Genomic DNA, 27,051 nt, shown 5'->3' with positions numbered 1-27,051 from the left:
GTAGCTATTGCACATTCAAAGTGATTTAAAGTATATAGGAATAGAGTTGTTTAGCCTTTATTTCAAGATGTCAAATAGAAACAAAAGTGTGTTTTAAATCTAAACACTTGTTGTAGATAAGTGCAAACATAGGACTACTTCATTATGTTTTCTGATGTATTCGTGTTTGAGCATTTCCACCTTGAAAAACATATCATTTCATTATGTTTACTCTGTCCACTGTCCAGTCCAGCACCCCAGTCAGGAAACTAGGAAACTCAGCTCCTCTCTCCTTCCCACTCCTTAGATTCATTCACTATGTTCTGTTGATTCCATTTCCTACTTGTCCTCTTCTCCCACTACACCGGTACTGCTTTAGTTCAGGCGCACACTATTTCCTGTCTAGACCATTCCAAAGTCTACCAATTAATCTCTCATTGTGCACTCTCCCCACCCCACTCCCGCCAACCCGTTCTCTACACAAATGTTCAATGATCTTTCTAAAACACAAATCTGGGAAAGTTGCTTCCCTACTGAACATTTCATTGGGTCCCTGCAGAAGAGAGGATGAAACCTAGACTTCTCAGGATGGTGCCACGAGACAGTCTCTGTTGATCTCCGTCTGCTCTCAAATCAGACTTCGTACAGGGAACCATCACGCCATTTCATTTCTCTGCGATTTGGACACACTGTTGTATTTGTTAGGAAATGTTTCTCCTCAGTCCTGCCAGCCTGGCAAATTTCATTCATCCTTTAAGACCCAGCCCAATTTTCTGTTCCAAACCTCCCTGACATGATGGCTTCAAGTGACCCTAGTACTCCCCTTCCTTAATGATGTTTAGTGCACTCTATTAGAACAGTCCGATTACTACCAGGCGTGATGCCAGCCCACTGTCCCACTTCCCTGTCCGTATAAGATGATGGCGAGGGAATAAAGACGTCACGATTGTCAAGGTTGACCTGCCAGTTGGTTGCGGGCAATTGGAGGCTCCCAGCCCTCTCCCCTGTCTTTGGAATGTACATTTCACCCACCATTTCCACACTAGGAGCTATTTCAAGGACACAGCCTTGAGGGGTAAGATATTGTTGAGACCATCTGGATGGTACATACATGACTGAACATAATTAAGGCCTCTATATACATTTTTAAGATTCCCGCCAGCAGGTGCAGAGACCTACTCATCTTGTGGTCCCAAGACAAGCCTCCTAAGTAATCTCCCTTGCTGATTACACCTGCCACCTACCAATCTGGAGTGGTCTGCCTGTTTCATTGGTCTCTCCTCTGGGTAGGGGGGCCAATTTTAAATTTCACCCAGGTAACCAACCAAATTCCTGAGGTTGCAAACTAACAGTGATCCTTGGCCTTGAGGGGAGGGCTGTCCTTCCCAGCCCTTGCTTTACCAGGATGACAAAGCCAATGAGGAGGCCTTCAAGAGGACTACTTGAAGGATGGGGAGAACTGCATCTCTTTTTAAAATAATTATTTATTTATTTTTATTTGTGGCTGTGTTGGGTCTTCATTGCTGTGTGTGGGCTTTCCCTAGTTGTGGCGAGCGGGGGCTACTCTTCGTTGAGGTGCACGGGCTTCTCGTTGCGGTGGCTTCTCTTGTTGCGGAGCATGGGATCTAGGTGCACAGGCTTCAGTAGTTGTGGCACGTGGGCTCAGTAGTTGTGGTGCACGGGCTTAGTTGCTCCGCGGCATATGGGCTCTTCCTGGCCCAGAGCGCAAATCCATGTCTCCTGCATTGGCAGGCAGATTCTTAACCATTGCGCCACCAAGGGAGTCTGAGAACTGCATCTTGATTCCTGGCTGGATTTTTTTTTTTTTAAGTATCTTTTTATCATTATTTTTTAAGCACAAATGCCCACACAACTTTTACTTACAAGGTAGTTCTGTATAGACTGAATTAAAAAGTTAGTGACCTTGATATTACAAATTATGTACAATTAAATGTAGTTCACAGGGTACATAATTACACTTCTCACTTCAGAGGGCAATTATAGTTGAGACTGAAAGAAAGTGTAATGTCCACTCATAGGTAACAGGATGGGAAGTCTCCCTGAAGTTTTTGCAGATGATTTTTTTAAAAAATTATTTATTTATTTATTTATGTATATTTTTGGCTGTGTTGGGTCTTCGTTGCTGCACACGGATTTCTCTAGTTGTGGTGAGTGAGGGCTACTCTTCGCTGCAGTGCACAGGCTTCTCATTGTGGTGCTTCTCCTGTTGTGGAGCACAGGCTCTAGGTACACGGGCTTCAGTAGTTGTGGCGCACAGGCTCTAGAGTGCAGGCTCAGTAGTTGTGGCGTACAGACTTTGTTGCTCCACGGCATGTGGGATCCTCCCGAACCAGGGCTCGAACCCGTGTCCCCTGCATTGGCAGGCAGACTCCCAACCACTGCGCCACCAGGGAAGCCCTGCAGATGATTTTTATTTGTTATTGCACAGTGTGAATTTCTAGGGGAAAAAATAATACACTAACCCTTGGGTCCCATACAGGCAAATTAAGATTGCATTCTTCAGGTTGTTTCAATAGGACTGGCTTTTGCCATTCCCATTTAGAAAATACCAAGAAAAATTTATGTACAGGAGTTGATGCTATTGCATTTGGATAAAGCTGGCAAGTTCTTGCTACTAGCATAGCCCAAGAAACACCACAGAGGAAACCTAATATATTGGAATAGATGTGGCATTTAGCTCACAGTTTGATAGATCTCAGGGTTAACCTGAAGTTGTCTATGTTTAGTACTAGATGTAAAATTTCATCAGTTACCCTGCAACGTTAAGATTTCTTATGTATCTTGCATCTAAAGTTTTAAGCAGACTGTCATCTCTTAAGTCCAAGTCTTCTGGAAAAGTCTGCAGTGCTCATCTGGCAAACAAAATATCAATCTCTATCCCATGAAAACACAGCTTGATAACTTATTACAAATGCCTGTTCGACAGCTCTTACATCTTTTACTTCTCACTGTAATCTCAACTTATCATAGAATGAGGTGGAAAAGTCGCTTCGATCATCATGTCTTGGGGCAACATACAACGCATCCGTATCGGTACCTTTCGTAGGTACTCCTCATCTATCAGATCCAAACGTAAATAACTCTTACCAGGTTATTTAATTTTCCCCAAATGAAAATCCTGCACTGCGGCTCTCTTCCTCTCCCAAAACCCCCAAAGGACTTGAGTGGCAATTAGTTTCTGTGTAAGTAGGCGGTCAGATGCCTTGGGGGATGCTAAACTGATGGGACAGATGACGCCATGGTGCTTCTGCCGCGGCTGCGCTCGCCATGATCGACGCGTAGTACGGCGGCCACTTCCGCCCTGGGCGTGGCCACTGAGGCGGAAGGGAGAGGGGGGCGGGCCTCAGCCCCGCGTCAGCGCCTCAGCCCCGGGTCCGCGCCTCAGCCCCGCGTCCGCGCCTCAGCCCCGGGTCCGTGCCCACCCCCGCGCCCGCTCCCACCTCAGCCCCTGCCGCCTTCACTGCTTCTCCTCCTTCCCCTTGGTCCTCACGTGGCGCCGGAGCGCTACCACAGCAACGTTCTAGAACCCTGGCTGGATTCTTGATGAACTTCAAAATCAGTAAGTCCTCCACGTTACCGATAGAGCCAAGTGCGGTTAAGAGATTTCTTGCCAGAAAAACAGTGATAAATACCATTTCTGCAGAGCTTATCGTATACCAGACCCTGAATATACATTATTTATGACTCCAAAGAACCTTCTGGGATAGGTATTACGTTCTCTTTTTCAGAGACACGCTTTGAGAAGCTAGGTTACTCTTGGTGACTGACTGCTAAGTGGTGACGTAGATATTCTGTCCTAGGGTGCTCAGCCCATTCACTTTGGATTATCAGGGTCACAGAGTAGCGAGGGTAGGAGAAAGACCTGTTCACTTCCTTTTTTTTTTAAATTGGAATATAGTTGATTTGCAGTGTTGTGTTTCAGCAAAGTGATTCAGTTATACATATATATATATCTTATTTTTTCAGATTCGTTTCCCTTATAGGTCATTACAAAGCGTTGGTTATAGTTCCCTGTGTTATATAGTAGGTCATTGTTGGTTATCTATTTTATATACAGTTGTGTGTTTATGTTAATCCCAAACTCCTAATTTATCCCTCCCCACCTTTCCCCTTTGGTAACCATAAGTTTGTTTTCTATGTCGGTGAGACCTGTTCACTTTTAAAGACACGCCAATCATAGTAAGAGTGAAAAGAATAAAAATGAGACTAAATGGGCAATCCAGAATTATTACTCTTTGCAGTTTTTTTTTTTTTTTTTTGTGGTACGCGGGCCTCTCACTGTTGCGGCCCCTCCCGCCGCGGAGCACAGGCCCCGGACGCGCAGGCTCAGCGGCCGTGGCTCACGGGCCCAGCCACTCCGCGGCATGCGGGATCCTCCCGGACCGGGGCACGAACTCGTGCCCCCTGCATCGGCAGGCGGACCCTCAACCACTGCGCCACTAGTCTTTGCAGTTTTTAATGCCATTATATAGCAGGTACAGCAGTATTTCTGTTTTTTTTTTGATTTTTTTTTTTGCGGTACGCGGGCCTCTCACTGTTGTGGCCTCTCCCGTTGCGGAGCACAGGCTCTGGACGCGCAGGCTCAGTAGCCATGGCCCACGGGCCCAGCCGCTCCGCGGCATGTGGGATCTTCCTGGACCGGGGCACGAACCCATGTGCCCTGTATCTGCAGGCGGACTCCCAACCACTGCGCCACCAGGGAAGCCCTGTTTCTGCTTTTAGAAAGGACACTAACTTTAAAATAATGTACTGCCAATGTCGATATTTTAGCTTGTTTTAACCCTTTGACTTCTTTCTGGTGTGTTACAAGAATTTTAAATTACTCCAGCTTCTAAAACAGAGAATATCTGTTTTTGAACTAAAAATCATGTTACTCTTCATTTTTTATAGATTTCAGGGCATATTCACAGATACTTGCTAATTTGGTCCCCACAATCACATTGTGATGGAGGGAAGTGGCTATCAGTATCTTATTTTGCACACGATGAGATACCAGGTGCCATCAGAGATACACAGTGACTCCCTCAAGGTCTCACAGCTGATCCAAAATAGGGTTGAGACTCAGTCTTAACATCTTCCTCCTCCAAGTGTTCACTGTGATGTCTCACCATCCACATATCTTTTTCCTTAAATTTCTTAATTTTTATTAAATTTAATAAAAAGCAATATGGAAACATGAAGACAGTTTGTTTTTCTTCACTAGATTTAAATTTAAATTCTTAAATTTCTTAAATACTGAAGAAAAGTACTTCATGTAGCAATTTATCAGGACTTAAAGGCTGGAAGCCGAGGGTATGTACAAGTTATTTCTGAAATTCTCCTTATGAAAAATGATTCTTAATATAGATTACAGTTACATCACACGGTTGCCATAGCTAAGAGCTATGAGGTTTTCTTATGTTTAAATTTTTGAATAATTAAATGAACAGCAGTAAGTACAATGTAAATTTCTTAAACTTAATTAAAGGATACCCCTATAGAAAGCACTATTGTGAAATGTATGTGGAATGATTAAAGCGTTTAGTACATATAGGGTAATTTTTCCTAGTGCTTAAAAGGTCACTAGAAAGAAAAAAGTGACAAATATGCTGTTTTAAGCTCTTTTTTTTTGCCACTTTAAAAATGTCACAGTGAGTGAAAGGAAAAAGCTGCCCGATAGCAGATGAATGGGTATTGACAGCTGCACCAGTGTTAAATGCTGCATGGCAGAAAAATCTAGGGGAAAAAAACGAAACTGTATTCACGTTTCCATATTGCTTTTTATTAAATCTCAATAAAGAGACTTTGACTTTGATTGATATCTGAATTTGATAATAAAAGCAATTTGTGAGACAAATCCATGTACACACAGAAAAGATAGGTATATAATATGACATTTTAATCATGCACTAAATGTAAAATGATCCTGACACCACATGTGATATTTTATGGTGTCCATATGGTATTGCATATGCAGCTTATAATATACAACTGGTATCTGGATAACATATGATATAGATGTAAAGCACAACCTACAAGCTTAGAATTCTATGGTTACACACACACACGCGCACACACACACACACACACACACAATATTCATGCTTTCTCTGTGCTGAATATACATTATACGTTTAACCCTTGCGCCTGTGTATTCATATTGTGAAGGGCTTGGGTTCCTTTCTGGGGACATGTTAGATTTCTTTTGGCTTGAACAGCTCTTTCCCCAGAAGCCTGGAAAATTCATCATGTTGGATAGCCAGGTGTTCTCCATTTGCAAATATTACCTTGTAGGACTAGAAGAAGGTTTAATTATGAGAAAGGATAAATAAACAACGCAGTAGGCAGAAAGGCCCACCAGGCCCCTTTGTTTGGGGGTGTCCTCTAGGAACTCATGGTCTCATAACGCAAGGGGGAGAATTTCTAAGCCAGAGACTACAGGGTCTCTGCCGGCAGACTCTGATGCTCAGTCGCAAGAGGAGCCCAGAGGCTAGTGTCTTTTGCTCTTGATTGTTCTTTAACGTTGATATTCCTTCAGAGCAGGCCTGACTGTTACCCGGAATACCCATCATTCCCAGGATGAGCTCATCTACCACACCCAATGTTAACCACCACAGGCAAATCCCTTGTACATCTGTCTCCCCCACTAGACTGGAGCAGAGAGACCCATCCTTTTCATCCTTGGATCACTGCTACCTAGTACCTTACCTAATAGGTATTCAGTAAATATTGAATGAATGAATGATTGCACCTGTATCTTAACCTAAAGTGGGACACCTTTCTGGAGTTCTTTAGCACTGGGGATAGCTTGTTGTACTTTTGTTGTCTGGATTCACAAATCGATAAAGGCTGTCTGAAAGTTTCCTGAGTTTTCTCACTTTCAGGACCCTCCTTCTGAAGTAATTCTTTCAGACTCTGCTGTCACAGTTTGCTCTGCTAACAGTGAGCCCACAGTTATATCGAAGATGCTATTTCTCCCTGTCTTTGGGGTTTCTGGTTATGCAGAATAAGAAAAGGAACTTGAGAAAGAATTATAAACTTGAGAAATAAGAAAAGGAGCTTGAGAAAGAATTATAACCCAGACATCACCTTGGGTTATATAGTTATAATCCACAAAGAAATTGTGAATAGTGTTAATGGAAAGTACCTGGACTTTGGAGTTTAATTTTTTTAACTTTGCAAACATTTTAGAGAGTATAACCAAACACCAAAAAAATTACATTAACAAAATCCCTTTGTTGTATAATTAGAACATTCTAGCAGCATATATAAATTTTGGAAGTGAATGCTGTCAGTTTTTATTTTAAAAAATATATCTTGTGATGGATGAACAATAATCACACCTGGAAACGGTTTTATAAATAAGAAAATTAAATCGCATGAAATGATATGCAAAGGTGCTAATGAGTGTCAGTATTGCCTAAAAAGAGAAAAGATGATTTTTTAGACCCTCAAAATGTGCTTATGTGTTAACTAGATGTATTTATGTTTCACAGCCAACTATGCTATAGTTTATATGCATAGAAATTGCATTAATGCCTTCTGAGCTGTGGTCATTTATATTATTTCCCACAATAACAATGCCTCTAATCTTTATTACTGAAGAATCCCGCCCTAGAGTTTATAGGTAGCTTGAGCTATAGAAACATGATACAAAACAAGCGTATGAAAACTAAAACTCTGTTAACCTGTTAATGCATACGGGATTAAAACCTATGTTTTACCAAACCGTGGTAGTTCATTTTTTTCTCATTGAATCAACTGAGTTTTCAAATGAAGTCAAACAAATAAATACTCTATTATTTAGTTTCCTGTTGACAAAATTATAAGACATATAATGAGTTTGAAAAAAATCACCTAGTCCATGGTTTCTCATCCCAAGTTATCCTGCAGACTGGTGGGACACCACAGTTTCCTCACCTGCTGGACCACTTTACTCCATGTTAGTTTACACCCCTTTAGAGATGATCTCCCCTAGGTGTTCGTAGGGAAAAAGTAATGATCAGATTTCTCAGTTGGCTAAAATAATGTAATTGTTTGGTGTTTTCTGAACCAGTAAAGCTAATGTTGATTTCCAAGGGGAATAACAGTTAGGCTGATGATTTTCTCTTTTTCCAGCAGGAGTCGAAGCTCACAACTTTGCTCCTTACACTTTGTCTTCTCTCAGTTGCTCCTGGGAAGGTCTGTAGAGAAATCAGGTGGTTGTAAATTAAGTATCTGTCCATGCCATGTTCAGTTGATCCTGCCAGTGGAATGAATGAAAACACATTTCTTGCTAAAAAAGGATTAAAATAGGTTCATTCTTTGTTGAGTATGTGATGGGAGAGGAGGCTTCTGTGAATCCGTCAAGTCTTCTGTGCTACTGAATTGGGCCAGCAGGAGTTGGTTTTGGCCTCCCAAAGACGCGTGGGTTGGGAGAAGCACATTAGAAGCGCGGGGTGGTTATCCTCGCAGAATATATCACTTAATCTGAGGGTATTTGGGAAGAGTTGGCTATAATTCTGTAAGTTAGAATTTGGCTGAAATACTGGGATCGATACCTCTCTCTTTGATAAAATTATCAGGGGACTGTTAATGATCCCAGGAAGTCTGACCACGAGCCAGACTTATAGAGCATTTATAACTTACTAAAGCTCTGACTACATAAAAGCCATAAGTGAACCATTCTTTATTCAGTTGACTTTGCTTGCCAATCATAATGGCCATTTGGATTGGTGGTACAGTCAATAGATTCTCTCTTTAATAGGCTTGCATATATCAGGTTGACCTTCTTCATGCTGTTGTCTTTAAGCATATGGACACAGTGGCATCAGAGTGAATTTCACTTGTTTAGGTGGATTTTCTAGGTGGCCTAAATTACTTCTGTGAATAAGTTGAGCACATTTGAAAGTCACATGAACACTTAAGTAATCAGAAAACTGTATGGTTTATGGAGGCCATAACTTAATCTCAGGGAATAGCTGATGTTGTGAGAATAATTTAGGTGCTAAGAAAATTTAGTACATCAGGTAATAACTAACTAAACAGTACCCTAGAGGTTTGAAGAGTTATTGTCATTTCCAAAGCTGTGTAAATTATTCCCAGAGAGTAGCTTAGCATGCATGGAAGAGAATTCAATGAGCCACCATAATCTTTTATAGTACCTGGGTTCACCGTTGAAATCTGTTTTGGACTTGTTTCATTTCTTTCTCTCTCTTTTTTAAAAAATTTATTTATTTAATTTATTTATTTTTGGCTGTGTTGGGTCTTCGTTGCTGCATGTGGGCTTTCTCTAATTGCGGCGAGCAGGGGCTGCTCTTCGTTGCGGTGCGTGGGCTTCTTATTGTGGTGGCTTCTCGTTGCGGAGCAAGGGCTCTAGGCACGCGGGATTCAGTAGTTGCAGCACACAGGCTCAGTAGTTGTGGCTCACGGGCTCTAGAGCGCAGGCTCAGTAGTTGTGGCGCATGGGCTTAGTTGCTTTGCGTCATGTGGGGTCTTCCTGGACCAGGGCTTGAACCCGTGTCCCCTGCGTTGGCAGGTGGATTCTCAACCACTGTGCCACCAGGGAAGCCACATTTCTAATTTCAAATTTATAAAACGTGAGCTTCTTTGTAGAATTTTTGGTCACATCACCACCTTTGAAATCCCTTTTCATTCTTGGTATCTTCTCAGAATTTATAAAATAGCTTTCAGAATTCACTATAACAAAGTCCTTGCTCTAAATTTTGTTTCTTTTCTTATTTTCCAAGAAGAAATGGCCACTGGTTTTTAGCCATGTCAACTAACTCTGAAATTTCTCAGTTTAAAAGCAATTTTAAGAATATATTTTGAAAGTACATGAGATATATGAATTACATGAGATATACAAGTTTGGTGTTTTTCCAGTCTGTATTTTAATGCAACATATAGTTCATATATATACTTGTATATACGGTACTATTTTTTTATTTAAAAAAATTTTTATTTTATGTTGGAGTAAAGCTGATTTACAATGTTGTGTTAGTTTCAGGTGTAAAGCAAAGTGATTCAGTTATACATATATCTATTCTTTTTCAAATTCTTTTCCCATTTAGGTTATTACAGAATATTGAGCAGAGTTCCCTGTGCTATACAGTAGGTCCTTGTTGGTTATCTACTTAAATATAGGCTGGGCGTTTGGGGTACTATCTATTTTTATACTGCATACATATGCAATAGATGTAGTACACATCAAAACTCATAACAGTGAGTTTTGTAATAAAGAGGGGAGGCAGGAAGGGGAATAGAGGGAACTTCAACTGTATTTATAAGGTTTTATTTCTCTCAAAAGTGACTTGAAGCAAGTGTGACAAAATATGAGCGTTTATTAAAACTATGTAGTAGATGCATAAGTGTTTATTATATTATTCTCTGCATTGCCCTGTATTTTAAAGACATTTTTAATAGAAGAAAAGCTATCTAAAGCCATTTTCCTTGATGTTGCCTTCGTGCTGAATTCCTTCCCATCAATTGCTCTTTATTTAACTTCTTAAATTCTTGTCCTTTTTTCTTCTTGAAAACCAGAAAATTACTGCGGCATTGTTTACAGAATGATGAAAATCTCATTTAGATCTGGATTGCAAAATCCTTGCTAATTCACGAAAGCATTTATTTTTTAAACATTAGTTTAAGTCTGTTCCTCAGACTGTCACATCTTTCTTCAGGGGTTTCTCATAGTCTTAGACGACTCCATCTGCTTTTCTAAAAGGAGAACATCAAACCAGTTTGTTAGATGTGACACAATTAGATCTCAGATGCTCAGTTGCCTGACCATTTGTAAACGTATTTTCTGGAAATTAGGAATAGACCAAAGAACTCTGACTTTCTCTAAGGCTTTTATGTAGCCTTCATTTTGTGTGACTTTGGTTTATATTTCTATACAGCTTCTTCTACTGGGAACATGAATAATTTTGGTTTAAAGTCATTCTCCCCAAATAGTACTACCACTGGTTATTCATCGATGGTTATTTCTCCCCTTCTACTTTTTTTTCATCTTCTTGTTGAATTGTATGGTTAGCAGACATTTGGTCCATGCCAAAAATTTTTGGATATTTGGTTCTGTCTAAAACCATTTGGCATGGACCAAATGTGCTCATGGACGTTTTGGATTGGACCAAATTTCAAGGAGCTTTTGGTGTGGACCATGTGTCTTATGGACCTAATGTATTATGGACTTTTTGGATAGGACCAAATGTCTTGCAAGGGAATTGTGTACTTTAGAATTCACGGCAACTAATTCATAGTCAAGAGATATGTTTCCCCTAGTTTTAAAAATTGTGTGTGACTGAAGAAACAATGCATGAAAAAAAAAATGAGCACACATACATTTAGTTAGGCACAAAATAGTTACATCCTCTTGAAAGGCCAGGAGGTCTGCTACTTCACCAGCGGATTCTCCAAATGACAGAACTTTGGTGTGGTCTTTGATATAAAAGATCAAAGAACTCAGCTTTGATAGTTTAGTCAAGCAGACAGGCTTGATGTGTCCCAGCTCACAAACAGTGATGTATAAACCAGAATGCCAGTTCGTTAATTTACTGTGAGAAAGCTGTGGAGGATGCCAGTGGTTCTTCCATTCTCTCCTTGTAGGGGAAAAAAGAAAACCTAAGAAACAATGTATAACCAGAAGGTCTGGTAATTATTGTATCAGAACAAGAGGTGTTGTTTGGATGATCTTGATCTGAAATACCCCTCCTATGGCTAAGTTATTTGAAGTGCTCAAACTATTTGGCCAGAGTACTGCCTCCCCTGAACAATCCTGGATAAACTTTAAGGAATTCTTCCTCTTTTGGGCTTGCATTAGGCTTACTGACATTCTTTCTTTTTGCAGACTAGCCGAAGTAGAACTGAATATGCCACGGATTTATGTTAATACTTTAGATAATATATGTAAAACACTCAGCCCAGTGTCAGGTACAGAGGAACAAATGTGGCTTGCTGGTTCTAGGGACTTTGTACATCTTAGTGGCAAAATCTTGGGCTCTGCAGCAAGCCTGCCTGGGCTTGAATTTCAGTCCTGCCCCTTACCAACTGCACGGCCTGCAGTGAGTTACTGATCCCCTTTGTGCTTCACTTTGTTTAGGGGTAAAATGGAGACAGTAGTGTACCAATTTTATAGGATTGTTGCTAGGATTAAATGGGATTAAGCACAAGGGCTTCTAACGTTGCATTTAAAATTGCAAGCATTTAACACTGTTTATTTTGCGTTAAAATGACACGTGTCAGTCATGATTGGTCTTTTGTTTCTCTTGAAACACAACTACTCATTTAGTTTTTCTCTTTGGATAGATTGTGTTATAGGTGACCCATTTACTTTGTCATACATTTCTTGTTGATAATTTTACTCATTTTTCCTTTTTTACTTGTTGAATTCAGGATTGGAAACATACCAACTACAATAAAATCTGTAGGTTATTGTTGAAATAAAATTAAGCCTCCCAATAGTATCCACTGACACATTTAGTGTTATGCATAGTCCTTATTGTAAAGCATGAGCATTAGAAATGAATGCTCAGTAGTTTACACAAGAGACAATAGTTTGTGTTTCTGTTACAAAGCCAGGGAGAGGATCTGGCAGTCAACGAATGGCACCGATACTTTCCTGAGGCAATATATGTTTTAATCATCATTGTTACTGTATATATACCCATATAGAGTTAAAGAGAAATGTTCTAGAGAAAAATTCCTGAGAGCTGAAATTCACTTACCTTTCTTGGCCCACCTGTACACCCCCTCCCCCCAGTTTCCTCCTGTGGGTCATCTTCTCTCAAGAGTCCCTTCCAGGGCTGCAGAATCACACCACTCCAGAGGATGCCTTTCACATTGCATCTAAGTTAATTAAGCCCCTGGAGCTGTGCCACGTGGTTGCCCTGAGAGTGGCCGCCCAGCAGCATCCAGCTTCCTACTTCCATCATCCTACTGCCTCTTGATTGGCACTGCGGGGCACCAGCCCAGGACCATCACTGTAATAAGAGGGGAGTCAGGAAACAATTACACATTGCAGCTCTGGTGAAGAGTGAGCAACAGAAAATAACCATGTTTTTTCTCCATACCTTGAATTCTGTTCTTTTTCTGTGTGTGTTGTAGAAAACTTGAGCTCAAAAGATAAGGTCAGGGACTAAAATGAGAGATTCATGTAACCTCTGGGCCAGAAATGTAGGTGAATACATTCGGTCACTCTGACCCTTAAACAATATTTTCAGTAAAGGGACAGTCTCATTGAGTGCATCATGACCTCCGTGAGTACGATGGCCATGATGGAGGCTGATGGCTGACTAGGCATAGGGGAGAGGGCAGGAGCAGGGTGAATCATCTTGGTATCCTCAGTATTTGTGAGTCTTGGAGCAGAGGGGGAGGAATTAGAGTCAAGGACTGGGCAGAAGGAGAGAGGGAAAGGGGCAGCTAATTGGTGAAAACTGCTCGAGAGGCCAGTGATGCCAGAGCATTCTCCTCCACGCTTCAGAGTCCTTGGGGAATAGGTCTCCTGTGGTTGTAGCCAAGTTCTCTCCGCCAGGAAATGAGGACCCTTGAGAAGGTGCCATAAGGGGAGGAGACTGGTCTTTCACAGCCCTTCTCACTTGGCCTCATAAAGCCACATGGATGGTCAGAATATGATTTCACGGGTAAGGAGCCAGTCTCTGTTCCCTTCTCTCACTTTCTTGCTGAGTCTTGAAACATTTTTTTTTTCAAGCAGGAGATAAAAGCTTTCATTTTGTAGAGCAAGAAAGGGGCAGTACACACACTTGTTGGATGGTCATCTCCCCTCCCACTATTGCCACACCAGCTTGGCCCAAGCCTTCCTCTTTCCTTGCTGTCCAGGTGCCCAACACTTCTCATTGACGCCCTACTTTGGAGCCTCCCTATTGACACAGAGCCATCAGATTGTCCAGAACCTTAGTTCTCAGAATGTGGTCCATGAATCAGCAGCAGTAGCATCACCTAAGAACTTGTTAGAAATGCAGACTCTTCAGCCCCACCCTAAACTACTGAGTCAGAATCTGCCTTTCTACAAGATATCTGGCTGATTCGTATGAATGTTAAAGTTTGAGGAGCTCTGGCCGGAAACACTTCTTCATATGTAGCCTTAACCGAAATCTGATTTATAAATAATGGCAATCATCACAGCGGTTTTTAATAGCTCATTAATCATTTGATTTTATCATGTCCTTAACAAATATTCATGGAATGTCTACCAAATTCTTGGTACTACAGTGTTAAGAGTTGGGGAGACCGAATAGATCCTGTACCACAGAGCTCACTGCATAGCACACATATAAAAACAAAACGCAACGAAACAAAACACCCAAACAAAAAAACATGTAATTTTTTCCCCAAGTTTGTTCAAAGCTATGTCCTCTAATTAATGCTTTATTTTTCTCCTCTTGTCTTTACTTTTCTCCATGGACTTTGTGAGAAAAAAACAACAACAAAACTTGAAATGTTACCCTCTTTCCATTTCTTTTCCACTTCATAACTGTCATCGCATTGCCAATATAAGCTTCTTGAAGTAGTAATCTCGAGCCCAAATAGAAAAAAGCAAACACATAAAAATTTTCAAAAATATCAGATTTTAAGGGTATTTGCTGTTCCATTCTCTCAGAGTATTTTCAAGGTATGCATCTCATCTTCATTAGCAGTCTTCTCTCATTATTACATGGTATATTCTGGAAATTTACTTGTTTCAGTTTTGTTTTTTGTTTTTTTTGAGGGGGGAGGGGAGAAGGAAATGATTGTACTTATTTACTGAGCCCAACTAAACCTGTTTAATTTTTGGAGATAGCAGAAAATACTTTAAAAAAAATTCATCTAACAGCACAGAGTGAGGGCCCCAGAGATACCATTACAGCAAGAACTCAGTGTGTTTATATGAACTTAGAGGAACAGATTCTGGTGACTTTAGGAAAATACTTGGAGCATTGTGTAAAGAAGCCTCATCTTCTGTGGGAAAACAGCTGCTGCATCTATTTCCAGGGCTACTGCCTTCCTTTGAAGTCAAAACTTCTGATTGAGTTAAGTTTAGCTCTCTTGATCAAAAATATCAGATGATATGAAAAACCTGATTATCTTATCTTTTGGGAATTTATGGCATTTCTTTTATTTTTGAGATGGCTTTCTAGAGCATATTTCAAAAAGTTTTTTGCTACATTCTGCCGTTATGCTTTTCCTAGAAACTTATACTAATATAGTTACTAACAACAGAGTAAATGAAATGTCCATCTTTTGGCTGTCATTCAGCAGGTTTTGCTGTTTTTGACTTGACTGCCATTGTAGCTGTCACCATGCTGGCCCAGCAGGTTACTTCAGTCTGGAGAAGAGTGAGGCGCATTTGCATTGCTTGCTCAGCATGTTATTTCTCTTTGGAGCAAAGTGCAGTGGCTTCTGGTCAATTTTTGAATTGATTTTAGGATGGTTTTTAATGATTTTTAAAGCAGCATTTAAGTTCATCCATCTCGGTTTTGTTTGCCTCATGAAATCACACTAAAGTGTCTAAGGCTACAGCGGTCATCCCCTAAAAACAAACACACAAAAATAACTCTTTGGAGAAGATTCTGTGTCAATCTCTGCCTACAACCAAAGCTTCATATGCAATCATTTGACTTTTCAAAAACTGAATTTCAGTGATTTCATCCTGTCAGATGTTTCAAAAAATTAAAATTATGACTTGTACAAATGGAAAGGGAGCACATATCAAAGAAATCATTTGTATCCCTGCTTGATAAAAGTCTATAGATTAGAATGTGACCTCAGAGTCTGGGTTATAGTCAATGGTAAATAGTAAGTCAAGCAAAAGTACATTCTTGTAGAGAATTAAATAGATGTTGGGCAGACATATTAGAGGATGCCACAGTATGATATTGAAAAGATAAGCTGTCATCCTTTTGCTTTGTTTTCAAGTTTTGGATCATTTTTCTTAACAAATTACAACCCCCCCCATGATAATAATTAACTCCAAAGATTATTCTTGATCACAAAAAGGTTTTATTACGTCGTGTATTGTTCTGTTCATTTACATTGATGCAACCAGGAATGTTAATATGCACATATAAACCTCTCTGGAATATGGTCAACAAATCTAGAGCCCTGCAGTGGTGAGCAGCTATTAATCCAGAAAGTCAACTTCTGTCCGTCATTGTCTGCATCTCCAATTACACATATATTAGACATTTCAGTAGCGTTCCCCAAGTTCTTTAAGCTCTGTTCACTTTTGTTTTTCAATCTTTTATTCTCTATCTTCTTCAGATTGTATAATTTCTATTGTCTATCTTCTAAGTTTCCTGTTACTGTTGTTTGCTTTAGAAAATAAGTAAGGGCATAAAAATTCAGCACAAAGCACACAGAATGTTATTCTGCTGAGATACAGAATTTCTGTTACCTGGGCTGGTAACAGAAAATGTGAAGAATATCTTTATACTACCTCTTATTAAGAGCAAACTAATTACTCTGAGAAGAATTTTTCATTTTAACAGAGAGAAAACCCAATTATAATCTTTCATGAAAGCATTATATTTTGAATTAATGCATCAAACTAAGCATACTTCGCTGGTTTTCCTTTTACACATTTCATTTCTTCTTTTCAGACTCATTGTTTGCAGGTATTCGAAGCCAAAGCAAATGGAGTTTACTCTCTGTAACCTTCTATGACTTTCTATATCCATTTAAGTTTTCTTTCATTATTCCCTTCCATGTTCTGAAACAAGACACTGTACTTTAAGACAAAGCCGCTCTCTTTTTCCTTTGGGAAAAAACTCACACACAGCCCATTTTCTTACTTTCACATTTGTACATAATTGTTCTAGTACACCTTCAACAACACAGTTTTTAACCAAAGTAACTAACTTCTATTAATCAGAAAAAATTTGGAGGTAGTTCAATGTGAACTGTTTGTGATACACAAGCCTTTTAGCAGACCACAAAACCTATGAGCACACACATATTTTATAACTACACACACCTTTTTATACCTTCTTTTTATACCTTTTATACCTTCTTAAAAACTAACACATTTGTTAACAGAGCTCAGAGGTGTAGCCTCTGCAGTGTGCAAGAAAAAGAAACAAAAGCACATATATTAAAACTATGATTACGGGGCTTCCCTGGTGGCGCAGTGGTTAAGAATCCGCCTGCCAATACAAGGGACACAGGTTCGAGCCCTGGTGTGGGAAGATCCCACATGCCGTGGAGCAACTAAGCCCGCGAGCCACAGCTCCTGAGCCTGCGTGCCACAATTACTGAAGCCCGCGTGCCTAGAGCCCGTGCTCCACAACAAGAGAAGCCACCGCGATGAGAAACCTGCACACTGCAACGAAGAGTAGCCCCCGTAGCCCCCGCTCGCCACAACTAGAGAAAGCCCGCGCGCAGCAACGAAGACCCAGCACAGCCAAAAATAAAATAAATAAGATAAATTTATTAAAAAGAAAAACCCCACAACAAACTATGCTTACTTAGATATTGTCAGGTATCCAAGAATAATCCAGTAATGAACTCAATTTAATATTAGTTTTCTGTCTTAAAGTTAAAAAAAAGACCTTGGAAAACAAGTTTCAGTTGACACACTACAGGACATAATTACTGTTGAAATAAAGTATTTATCAAAATTGTAATTATTTAGTTGAAGTGTAATTTTCCTCAATTAAAAATTATATAATAGCAATATTATCTGAACTTATAAACTTAGAAAAAATAAAATCTAAGAACTTCTGATTCCTAGTTTCTTCGTGATAAGTAAATACAAATCTTTAAAAAGGTATGCTTTTATTATCCTTCACATTGATAAGACTAGGGAAAAGACAGGAAGCTCTTTTTAAGCAAAACTAGAAAATTCATTGTGGTTTGTCCAGTAATATTCACTTTCATTGCATGAACTTGGATTATTATATAAAAATGCTTCTGAGCTAGCAGTTTCTGTGAAAGGTTCTATTTTTGCTTTTTAAAGCCTAGCACATTCAGAGCATTAGAAGTTCAGTTTCTTTATTTTATAATAATTCTGGAAATACTAAATTTATTCTTATATTTTATTTTTGGCTGTGTTGGGTCTTCGTTTCTGTGCAAGGGCTTTCTCTAGTTGTGGCAAGCGGGGGCCACTCTTCACCGCGGTGCGTGGGCCTCTCACTATCGTGGCCTCTCTTGTTGCGGAGCACAGGCTCCAGACGCGCAGGCTCAGTAGTTGTGGCTCACGGGCCTAGCTGATCCGCGGCATGTAGGATCTTCCCAGACCAGGGTTCGAACCCATGTCCCGTGCATTGGCAGGCAGATTCTCAACCACTGCGCTACCAGGGAAGCCCAGAAATACTAAATTTATGTAAGCCCGTATAGGTCTCTATAACCAAGCAGAACAGAGCTACTTTAATTTGAGGTTTTATGGTTTAATGTATTAATATCCTCCAGAGGTAGGAAAATATTTCATAGTTACACAGTGAAAGGAAAATGCTTTTCTCAGTTATTGACACAGACACACAGAAAGCTTGCAGCTTCAATTCCACAACTACAGACACAGGTCTAAAATAAACAGAAACAAAAAACTCACCCTTCTAGATCTCAAAGAGATTTTTTCCTTTTTAGTAAGCATAAAACTTTTTCCTAATTGGGTTGGGCTCACTTGCACACAAAGCAACAAACCAAAAAGTCAAACAAACTAGATATCTGTCACCTCTCATCTGACAAAGGTCCCCATTATATTGACAGAGTCATACCATAAAATCAGATTTCCAATCACCCTTTGTACCAGTGAGGAATAACTTATTAGTCATGTGTGAAGCAGACTCATGTATTGATATATACAGGGTGATCTCCAGACTACCTAGTTGAGATTGGCCTAATGGTCCATTATTTATAAATCCCTAGGCTGGATGGTGGAAAAAGACATGGCCAAAATCACAAATTTGACAAAATACAGACTAACAATGAGAAATGAAAATAAAAACATAAAATCAGAAGAATAAAAAACAGACAGTCAATGCAGAAAAGTTATATGGCCCTTGGGATTTCCTCCAGGACTCAAGAGAGATGTTCCTGGGAGGAAAGAACTCATAAGGTTTACTTCTTGGACATCACAGTGTAACAGACTCCAGCAGATGAGTGTATCCTAGTGGGAAAAAGCTCACAAATGACTGAAGTATACTCTTCAAAAAGTTAAAAACATGACTCTCATACAAATATAAAGTAAGAACGTGTCAAAATTTATTTAACTCATTCATGAGGGATCCAGCTGGAAGGTAAAGCTGGTTTAAAGAATTCAAGGAACAAAGATTTATATTGTCAGTTCTGAAAGGAATGATAAAAAAAAGCTGGCTAAATAAGAGACAAAACAGGTTTTATCTCACAGAGTAGTAAAACCATAAGCATTAGGGTTATTTTTCTATTGGAGAGAAATCATCACTTATCAGATTAGAGTCCACAAATTAATATGTATCCACATAGAGTCTGGGCTTTAATGAACAGTAAGTAATGAGTCAAACAAAGATATATTCTCCTAGAGAATTAAATAAACCTTGGGCAGACCTGCTAGACAGTGCTCCAGGATGACATTGAAAAGTAAGTTTGGCATCTTTTGATTTATTTCAAAGTGTTGGGTACTTTTCCTGAACAGTTCTAACATCTTAGAGTTCTTATAACATTAGTCAGCATTTTGCAGTATTATGAATGTTTAGAGAAAAGCTTGAATAACATTTGTTCGCCACATCATGACAAAAGACATATCACTTTTATGTCCTTGAAATTCTTTGTTAATTTACAAAGAAAGTCCTAAAATTTGATATGGCACTTGGTTTGTTAAACCCTGTGTTGGTTAAGGGAGACCTATCATTCATTTGTACTATTCTACGTTTCAGTGGTGATTCTTTTTTTGGGGGGGGGGAATTGATAGTTCAATTTTATTTACTTATTTATTTATATTTTTGGCTGTGTTGGGTCTTTGTTTCTGTGCTAGGGCTTTCTTTAGTTGCGGCGAGCGAGGGCTACTCTTCCTTGCGGTGTGCGGGCCTCTCACTGTCGTGGCCTCTCTTGTTGTGGAGCACAGACTCCAGACACGCAGGCTCAGTAGTTGTGGCTCATGGGCCCAGTTGCTCCGTGGCATGTGGGATCTTCCCAGAACAGGGCTCGAACCCATGTCCTCTGCATTGGCAGGCAGATTCTCAACCACTGCGCCACCAGGGAAGCCCTCAGTGGTGATTCTTAAAAGATGTCTGCAAATTCTTTAATATTCCTTCCTTCATTTTAAGAAGTGGAGGTTAATTCACCTTACCTTGTGCTAGACTTGGTGACTCACTTATAACAAGTTGAATATGGTGGAAACAATGAGACTAGGAATCAATGAGACTAGGCCATAGAAGGCATTTGGCTTCTTCCTTACAGTGTATGAATAACTAAATTAATGATTGTGAGAAACAAACACTCAAGAAGGTAGTTGTGATCTGGTGTGTGTGTGTGTGTGTGTTTGTGTGTATTGGTAATGAGAGGGAGCTTTTGAGTTGTGGATGTTTCCCTCTGGATACATTGCCCTGGATAGATGATAATTTGCTCCCATGTAACTGTAGAACAGAAAATACGGTAGTGCCAGCCCAGTATCTCAAGGGTTTGTGGGGCAACCTTATGGCAATGCCAGAGACTAGCTTGAGTGAGGAGCAGATAACAGATAAAGAATGACTTGCTGCCCCCAAACATTTCCTCCTCCTTATTTCCCTACTCCTCCATACTCCAAATTAGATCAATATATCAAGGAAGGAAAACCCTCAGAAGAGAGTTTCAAGGTTAGAGGAGTAAAAATATCTTCTGAGAGCTGGGGACACAGGACAGAGGGCAATAAATAGAACTGGTCAAGATACTGAGCTCCCTGGCCTGGGGTGTGGTCACCTGTTCTTCATAAACCTATGAAGAGAACAAGCAGAAGTCTGAACTTTGCCCTTCTCACATTTCAGCTAAGACAGGCAATTCCTCTAGGGTAAAATAATCTTCAATTGGCAGAGAGCTGAGAAACACAACAATAACCAGAGAGCTGAGGAGCACAATATGCCTAAAGAGAAACACCTGGATTATCTATCAAAAGCAAATCAGAATTAATGAAACAGATTAAGAGTTTAAAATAAATATAATAAATGTCAAAGAGATGAAAGAATATTGGTTACATGAAGCATGAAGGAGCAGTTAAAGAGCCAAGTAGAAACACTGGGTATAACAATTGAAATAAACAATTTCAATGAGGGTTAAATAGCACAAAGGGTGGAGGCAAAGAAAAAGTTAGTAAACTGGAAGGTTAGTCTAAGAGTATCTTGCAGAAGACACAGGAAAGAATAAAAAAAAAAAAAAGAATAGAAAATAAAATTTATGATAAGGAGGATAAATGAGAATATGCCTATGATGGATTCTCAGGAAGATAGGAGAGGTGGGGAATTTAGCAGAGGCAAGGAAACAACTGAGAAATAATGACAAAGGATTTTCCAGAATTAAGAAAGATGAGCAATAGTTATATAAAGGAGCTTATGGAGTACCAGATAAGATAAATAAGGAAAACCTCACACCTAGAGGTGTGAAATTTTAGAATACCAAATTCAAAGAGAAAATTTTAAAAGTTTGTAAAGATGATCCACAAAATTGAAAATATTGTATTGAAACTAGACTTCTCAATAGCAATACTGGAGGCAAGAAGACAATGCAGTAATTGTGTCAACATGTTAAAGAAAAATAACTTTGAACTATAGTTTCTTTTTTCTTTTTTTTTTTTTTAAGCAACTAACATTTGTTAAGCCCCTGGTTAATATAACATTTCAGTTACCTTGCATGTATCACCAACTGTGCTGACAATGTTGCATATTAGACATTAACATTCTTTCATTACCAATGAGGAAAGTGAGGCTCACAGATGTAAAGCGACTTGTTCAAGGTAACATGGATAGTGGCACAATGGGGATTTAATTCCAGCTCTGTCTAATTCTAAAGTCTATTCAAACTATAATTTTATATTTAGCTAAACTATCTTTTAAATGCAAGATCGTGATAAAGAAAGTTTCAGTCATGACATGGCCTTAGAAATTTTGACACACAAAGACCATATTTTAAAACTCTTTTGGAAGAAATGCTCCACGAAGGAGGGAAGTAAATCCAGGAGAATGAGTTGATTGATATATGAAGTATGGGTTTTAAATAACTTAGAAAAGTTTATTATGATCCAAACAAGAAAAGTCTCCTCATAAAGAAGCAAAAGTATATCATTATAATGATATAAATTATATCATTTATAATTTATCTCAGAAATAAATTCTAAGATATGTCCATGTGTCCAGGGGTAGAAGGTAGGGTACAGCAACCAGAGGGAAAATATGATAAAATACTTTTTCATTTTGTGGGAAAATATCCCCCCTAGCTTTATTGAGGTATAAGTGACATATAATATGGTTTAACTTTATGGTGTACAGAGTATACACTGTTAAATGGTTACCACAATAAGGTTAACACATCCATTACTTCACTTACCATTATTATTATTTTTAAATTTTGGTGGTGGTGAGAACTTTTAAGATCTACTCTCTAAGCAACTTTCAAGTATACAACACAGTATTGTGAACTATAGTCACCATGCTGGACATTAGGTCCCCAGAATTTATTCATATAATTTATAACTAAAAGTTTGTATACCCTTCGACCACCTTTACCCATTTCTCCCACCTCCCTGCTCCTGGCCATCATCAATCTACGCTCTGTTTCCATGAGTTTAGTTTTTTTGTTTTTTTTTAAAGATTTTTACAGTATCTGTCTTTGTCGGACTTATTTCACATGGCATAATGCCCTCAAGGTCCATCCATGTTGTCGAAAATGGATTCCCCTTTTCTTATGGCTGAGTAATATTCTATTGTGTGTATATATATATATATATATATATATATGCCACAACTTCTTTGTCCATTAATGCATCAATGGACACGTAATGTTGTTTGCATGTCTTGGCTATTATAAATAATGCTGCAATGAACATGGGGGTGCATGTATCTCTTTGAGATAGTAATTTCATTACCTTCAGATATATACCCAGAAGTGGGATTGCTGGATCATAAGGTAGTTCTATTTTTAATTTTTTGAGGAATCTCCATACTGTTTCCTGTAGTGGCCGCACCAACTTACATTCTCACCAACAGTGCACAAGAGTTTCCTTTACTCCACATCTTTGCCAGCATTTGTTATCTCTTGTCTTTTTTATAATAGACATCCTAACAGATATGAGATGATATCTCATCGTGATTCTGATTTGCATTTCCCTGGTGATTAGTGATGTTGAGCACCTTTTGCATGTACCTGTTGGCCATTTGTGTATGTTCTTTGGAAAATGTTTATTTAGGCCCTTTACCCATCTTTTAATTAGATTATTTATATTTTTGCTGTTGAGTTGTATTAGTTTCTTATATATTTTGAATATTAACCCCTTATCAGATATATGATTTGCCAATATTTTCTCCCATTCCATAGGTTACCTTTTCATTTTGTTGTTTCTTTTGCTGTACAGAGCTTTTTAGTTTGATGTAGTCCCACCAGTTTATTTTTGCTTTTGTTGCTTGTGCTTTGGTGTCATATCCAGAAAATCATTGCCAAGACTAATGTCAAGGAGTTTTTCTGTAGGAAGATATTCTTAAGTATTGAAAGTTTAGAAAATTGATGTTGATAAAAGAACATGAATATGGGTCTTATTAAGATGGGGTATCCACCAGAAAATGGAAATAACATGCATAAAATTTTTTTTAGCAGAAGAAATTTTGGCTTACTGAATTGAAGAAAGTAAAATAGGGAGAAAGTATAAAGATGGAGTGAACAGAAAATATAAAATAAGATGGTGGGAATATCTGATTATAAGTATAGCCGTATATTGTTTATAAGACACTGAAGTTTTAAAGTAAAGAAGTGAAAATATTTGTTAGGTAAATATGAACTAAAATAAATACCCTGAGGAAACAAGTTTAATATCAGAGAAATAGAATTCAAGACCGAAGTCATAAAGGATTAAGGGAGACATTATAAATGGCAAAACGGAAATCAGATAAAAAGATATGGTGTTTTTTTATATATATATATATACACATATATATATATATATATATATAGCACAATATACATTCAAAATATACAAAGCAACGAATGATAGGTTTGTAAGGTGAGACAGATGGCTCAATAATCATAGTTGGAGACTTTAATTCACTCTTCTCAGAAAATGGTAAATCAAAGAGACAATAAAAATTAAATGTGGAGAGTTGGAATAGGATAATTAATTTGCTTAAACTTATGTGTAAAATGTATTATTGGATGTAAAGTTTTATAGATGTCACATGTATTATTTGTATATTATAAGTACACATATCTACATAGATTTATTCAATATGTAGGAAATACACATTTTTGTAAAGAATGTATGGAACATACACCAAACTGTGATAAAGAAAATTCTAGTAAATTCCAAAGAACAAGATCATACTGACTATAGCCCTAGTCCACCAATCAATAATAAAAGAATAAGTTTTAAATGTCCATATAGCTGGAAGTCAACATTACTGCAAATACCCTTATAGTAAATATAAAATATTAAGAAAATGGAAAAATAATTAGAATCAATGAGAAATGAAAATTTACATGGTGAATTTTTTACTGTTTTAACTGTATTATATTAACTGTATTTTAACTGTATTATACATAGTATAATACAGTTAAAACAGTCCTTTAAGGGAAGTTTCATTTTAAAAAAATGAGTTAAACACTCAGCTCAAGAAGTTTGAAAAATATTAATAGAGAAGACCTTTCTGAGAGAGAACAAAATTAAAAGGATAAAGACAGAAATCAATGAAATAGATGACAACAGAGATTAACAAAACCCAAAGCTGTTGTCTGAAAAGATTAATAAGGTAAAAGAGGTGCAAATAAAGTAAAAAATAAAAATAAAGACGTGACTATAGATATGAGATTAAAAAATATGAACAACTATATGCTAATAAATTTGATAACTTAAGATAAAAAACATAAACTGACATAAATGAAGCAAGAAGAAAGAGAAAAATTAAATAACTAATAATTGTAGAAAATGGAAATAGAAATCATGTATCTTTGCTCTCCAAATCCTCTGGCCCAGACAATTTTGCAGATAAGTTTTATTAAAATTTTAAGGATCTGTTGATTTCTATCTTATTTTTCACTAATAGAAAACAATTTAGAGCTACCTAATGTATTTTATACAGCTAGAATAACCTTAATTTCAAAATTACATATTGTAGTAATGTATATATATATATATCTACTACACACACGCACACACACACACATACAGGCCCCTTAGTATATGAACATAGATGTAAAAATCCTAAGTAACATATTAGCTAGTTGAATCCAACAATGCATTAAAACTACATTATTATTATTTTATCCCACATATATGAAACAAAGAAGACATTTTTAAAAATTATCTCAATAGATGCAGAAAAAGCATTTGACTAAGTTCAATATTGACTTACAATTTTTAAAAACCTTATAAAATCAGGAATGGAAGGGATTTCTCTATTTTGATAAAGAATATTTTCTGAAAACTTTTAGAAAATTTTTTACACCCTGGAGAAAATTCAGCTACATGTCCATTAAGGTTAAGAACAGGACAAGTTAACCACTATCACTACAAATGTTTAACATGATTTTGAAGTCATGTTCAATGCTATAAGACAAGAAAAATGTATGAGATATATGGTTTAAAAGGAAATTGTTACTATTTGAGAATAATATGATGATCATCATAGAAAATCCAACAGGACCAACAACAAAAAGAAGCTATTAGAAACAGTGCTAATTAGAGTTCATCAAATGTGCTAGATAAAAGATCTAACAAAAATCAGTAGTATTCCTCAAATCAGCAATAATCATATAATAATCAATTTGATCAGTAATCAAATTTTATTAAAAATTTAATAAAGTATAAGATAACATACACATCACAATAAAGACTATGCTATATCTATGAATCAAACTATGAAGGGATGCATGAGAACTTAGCATAGGTAATTTTGTAATCCTGTTAAGGACATAAAAGATTATGATAAATGGAACTATTGATATATTCCAGGTTGATAGATGAAAGGATTTAGTAAAGGTGTTAATTCTCCCTCAGATAATCTACAAACAGTGCTGAATTCCAACTGGATTTTTGAGGAGCTTGCCAAACACATTCTAATATGTACAATAAAGTTAATAAATAGCTACATCGAATTTGAAAAAGAATAAAATGAGGATTCTTATCCTACAAGAAATTGTCATACTACATAGCTTTCAGAAATAAAATAGTTTGACTTGACTCATGAATAAGTAAATTGACCAATGGAGTATAAAGAGCTCAGAAATAGATTTATTTAAATACAGGAGCTCAGCATACAATAAATACAGCATCACAAATTAATGGGGGAAAATGTGAACTATTCAGTACAAAATGCTATAAAAAAGCTCACTAAAATGGGGAAAAATATTGCTAGATCTTTATCTTATACCACATATAAAAGTGGGTTCCAGATGAATTCAAGTAAAAATTTAATAAAATTCACTACATCAAAAATATGGATTTCTGTTCAGTAGAGAAAACTGCAGACAGTACTAACAGACAGATGACAGAATAGGAAAAAACCTTTTTAGCATCTTAAATTGACAAAGGTATAATTCCCAAATATAGAAAGGACTGAAAATCAACAAGAATAAACAGGAAACTGAGGAAACAGTATGAACAACATATATGAATAGGCAATTTATAAATTATAGAGTCTAAGTGGTAGCAGGTTTATAAAGTCATCTGTTATCTAAGATACACAAATTAAAACAGCAATGAAATACCACTTTTCAAATATCAGAAAATACGAAGTTAAAAAAGGCGGTAAATATTGAGTCTTGGCAAGGATTTGAAGAGATAGGAACTCCTTTGTATTGATTATGGGAGTGTTAACGGTCATGGTCATTATGCATAGCAATCCGGTAGTGTTTGGAGAAATATACCAATGCCCTACGGCCTAGTATCCCACTCTTGTGTGCATGTCACTCGAGCACACATTCAAGATCTACGAGGGAGAATGTTGAAGAAAG

The 27,051-nt window shown here is 37.7% G+C and overlaps 1 pseudogene; it reads right to left on the bottom strand.

Annotated features, from left to right (window-relative positions):
* Window positions 1-2,417: 2,417 nt before the first annotated feature.
* The window catches only part of LOC113632247 (poly(A) polymerase alpha-like), a 116,172-nt pseudogene continuing 91,538 nt past the window's right edge, over window positions 2,418-27,051 (bottom strand).

This window comes from Aethalodelphis obliquidens, unplaced genomic scaffold, assembly GCF_003676395.1.
Source record: "Aethalodelphis obliquidens isolate GAN/ISIS:26980383/991018 unplaced genomic scaffold, ASM367639v1 scaffold36, whole genome shotgun sequence".
NCBI classification, from domain to species: Eukaryota; Metazoa; Chordata; class Mammalia; order Artiodactyla; family Delphinidae; genus Aethalodelphis; species Aethalodelphis obliquidens.
Note: the sequence above shows the minus strand (reverse complement) of the source record. Positions and strands in the feature narration are given on the sequence as shown.